This window comes from Brassica oleracea, chromosome C5 (genome assembly GCF_000695525.1).
Source record: "Brassica oleracea var. oleracea cultivar TO1000 chromosome C5, BOL, whole genome shotgun sequence".
NCBI lineage: Eukaryota > Viridiplantae > Streptophyta > Magnoliopsida > Brassicales > Brassicaceae > Brassica > Brassica oleracea.
In genome coordinates, this window is record NC_027752.1 from 43,720,934 (window position 1) to 43,724,821 (window position 3,888).

A 3,888-nucleotide genomic window follows, 5' to 3' on the forward strand; every position below is an offset into this window, starting at 1 on the left:
AATTAATTTAGTAAAACTTCATAATACTTCCTAAATTTGTGAACTAACCACTATAAAATCGTTATTCTCTAGAAAAACGGAGACAACAAAGGCTTCAAACCACTTTGATATTCATCATAGGGTAGTGAAGGATGCGATTAAGCATTAAAACAATATTTTCATATTTTTGAATTTTTCTCAAAATCTATGTGTTAACCCCTACGAAAATATTGAGTTTTTCGGAAAATGTTCTGTATACTGAAGTCTATGATCTTTAGTGTTGCTTTAAAACTTCTAAAAACATTCTACATTTGTATTAATGTGTATTAAAGTCTTTTTCATGCAATATGGGCATCATTTTAATTTTTTGTCAATTAATTTAGTAAAACTTCATAATACTTCCTAAATTTGTGAACTAACCACTATAAAATCGTTATTCTCTAGAAAAACGGAGACAACAAAGGCTTCAAACCACTTTGATATTCATCATAGGGTAGTGAAGGATGCGATTAAGCATTAAAACAATATTTTCATATTTTTGAATTTTTTTTCAAAATCTATGTGTCCTACAAAAATTGTGTTTTCGGTAAGTGTTGTATATACTGAAGCCTATGAGCTTTAGTGTTGTTTTAAAATTTATAAACACATTATACATTTGTATTAATGTATATTAAACTCTCTTTCATGGTACATGGGCATAGTTTTAATTTTTTGTCAATTAATTTAGTAAAATTTCATAATACTCCATAAATTGATGCACTAACCACTATAAAATTGATATTTTCTAGAGAAACGGAGACAGAAAAAGTTCCAAACCTCTTTGACCTTCACAATATGTTATTGAAGGATGCAACTATGCATTAAAACAATATTTTTATATTTTTGAATTTTTCTCAAAATCTATGTGTTAACCCCTACGAAAATATTGAGTTTTTCGGAAAATGTTCTGTATACTGAAGTCTATGATCTTTAGTGTTGCTTTAAAACTTCTAAAAACATTCTACATTTGTATTAATGTGTATTAAAGTCTTTTTCATGCAATATGGGCATCATTTTAATTTTTTGTCAATTAATTTAGTAAAACTTCATAATACTCCCTAAATTGGTGGACTAACCACTATAAAATCGATATTATCTAGAAAACCAGAGACAACAAAGGTTTCAAACCTTTTTGACCTTCATCATATGTTAGTGAAGGATGCAACTTTGCCTTAAAACAATATTTTCATATTTTTGAATTTTTTTTCAAAATCTATGTGTCCTACAAAAATTGTGTTTTCGGTAAGTGTTCTATATACTGAAGCCTATGATCTTTAGTGTTGTTTTAAAATTTCTAAACCCATTATACATTTGCTTTAACATATATTAAACTCTCTTTCATGGTACATGGGCATCGTTTTAATTTTTTGTCAATTAATTTAGTAAAACTTCATAATATTCCCTAAATTGGTGAACTAACCACTGTAAAATCGCTATTCTCTAGAAAAACGGAGACGACAAAGGTTTCAAACCACTTTGATATTCAGCATATGGTAGTGAAGGATGCGAGTAAGCATTAAAACAGTATTTTCATATTTTTGAATTTTTGTCAAAATCTATGTGTTAACCCCTACAAAAATATTGAGCTTTTCGGTAAATGTTCTATATACTGAAGCCTATGATCTTTAGGGTTGTTTTAAAATTTCTAAACCCATTATACATTTGCTTTAACATATATTAAACTCTCTTTCATGGTACATGGGCATAGTTTTAATTTTTTGTCAATTAATTTAGTAAAACTTCATAATACTCCCTAAATTGGTGGACTAACCACTATAAAATCGATATTATCTAGAAAACCAGAGACAACAAAGGTTTCAAACCTTTTTGACCTTCATCATATGTTAGTGAAGGATGCAACTTTGCCTTAAAACAATATTTTCATATTTTTGAATTTTTCTCAAAATCTATGTGTTAACCCATACTAAAATATTGAATTTTTCAGTAAATGTTACGTATACTGAAACCTATGATCTTTAGTGTTGTTTTAAAATTTCTAAACCCATTATACATTTGCTTTAACATATATTAAACTCTCTTTCATGGTACATGGGCATCGTTTTAATTTTTTCTCAATTAATTTAGTAAAACTTCATAATACTCACTAAATTGGTGAACTAACCACTATAAATTCGCTATTCTCTATAAAAACGGAGACAATAAAGGTTTCAAACCTCTTTGATATTATCATAGGGAAGTGAAGGATGCGAGTAAACATTAAAACAGTATTTTTCTTATTTTTGATTTTTTTTCAAAATCTATGTGTTAACCCCTACAAAAATATTGAGGTTTTCGGTAAAAGTTCTATATACTGAAGCCTGTGATCTTTAGTGTTGTTTTAAAATTTATAAACACATTCTACATTTGTATTAATGTATATTAAACTCTCTTTCATGGTACATGGGCATCGTTTTAATTTTTTCTCAATTAATTTAGTAAAACTTCATAATACTCACTAAATTGGTGAACTAACCACTATAAATTCGCTATTCTCTATAAAAACGGAGACAATAAAGGTTTCAAACCTCTTTGATATTATCATAGGGAAGTGAAGGATGCGAGTAAACATTAAAACAGTATTTTTCTTATTTTTGATTTTTTTTCAAAATCTATGTGTTAACCCCTACAAAAATATTGAGGTTTTCGGTAAAAGTTCTATATACTGAAGCCTGTGATCTTTAGTGTTGTTTTAAAATTTATAAACACATTCTACATTTGTATTAATGTATATTAAACTCTCTTTCATGGTACATGGGCATCGTTTTAATTTTTTCTCAATTAATTTAGTAAAACTTCATAATACTCACTAAATTGGTGAACTAACCACTATAAATTCGCTATTCTCTATAAAAACGGAGACAATAAAGGTTTCAAACCTCTTTGATATTATCATAGGGAAGTGAAGGATGCGAGTAAACATTAAAACAGTATTTTTCTTATTTTTGATTTTTTTTCAAAATCTATGTGTTAACCCCTACAAAAATATTGAGGTTTTCGGTAAAAGTTCTATATACTGAAGCCTGTGATCTTTAGTGTTGTTTTAAAATTTATAAGCACTTTCTACATTTGTATTAATGTATATTAAACTCTCTTTCATGGTACATGGGCATCGTTTTAATTTTTTCTCAATTAATTTAGTAAAACTTCATAATACTCACTAAATTGGTGAACTAACCACTATAAATTCGCTATTCTCTATAAAAACGGAGACAATAAAGGTTTCAAACCTCTTTGATATTATCATAGGGAAGTGAAGGATGCGAGTAAACATTAAAACAGTATTTTTCTTATTTTTGATTTTTTTTCAAAATCTATGTGTTAACCCCTACAAAAATATTGAGGTTTTCGGTAAAAGTTCTATATACTGAAGCCTGTGATCTTTAGTGTTGTTTTAAAATTTATAAGCACTTTCTACATTTGTATTAATGTATATTAAACTCTCTTTCATGTTACATGGGCATCATTTTAATTTTTTGTCAATTAATTTAGTAAAATTTCATAATACTCCATAAATTAGTGCACTAACCACTATAAAATCGCTATTTTCTAGAGAAACGGAGACAGAAAAAGTTACAAACCTCTTTGACCTTCACCATATGTTATTGAAGGATGCAACTAAGCATTAAAACAGTATTTTCACATTTTTGAATTTTTCTCAAAATATACGTGTTAACCCCTACGAAAATATTGAGTTTTTCGGTAAATGTTATGTATATTGAAGCCTATGATCTTTAGTATTGCTTTAAAACTTCTAAAAACATTCTACATTTGTAATAATGTATATTAAAGTCTTTTTCATTGTATACGGACATCGTTTTAATTTTTTGTCAATTAATTCAGTAAAACTTCATAATACTCCCTAAATTGGTG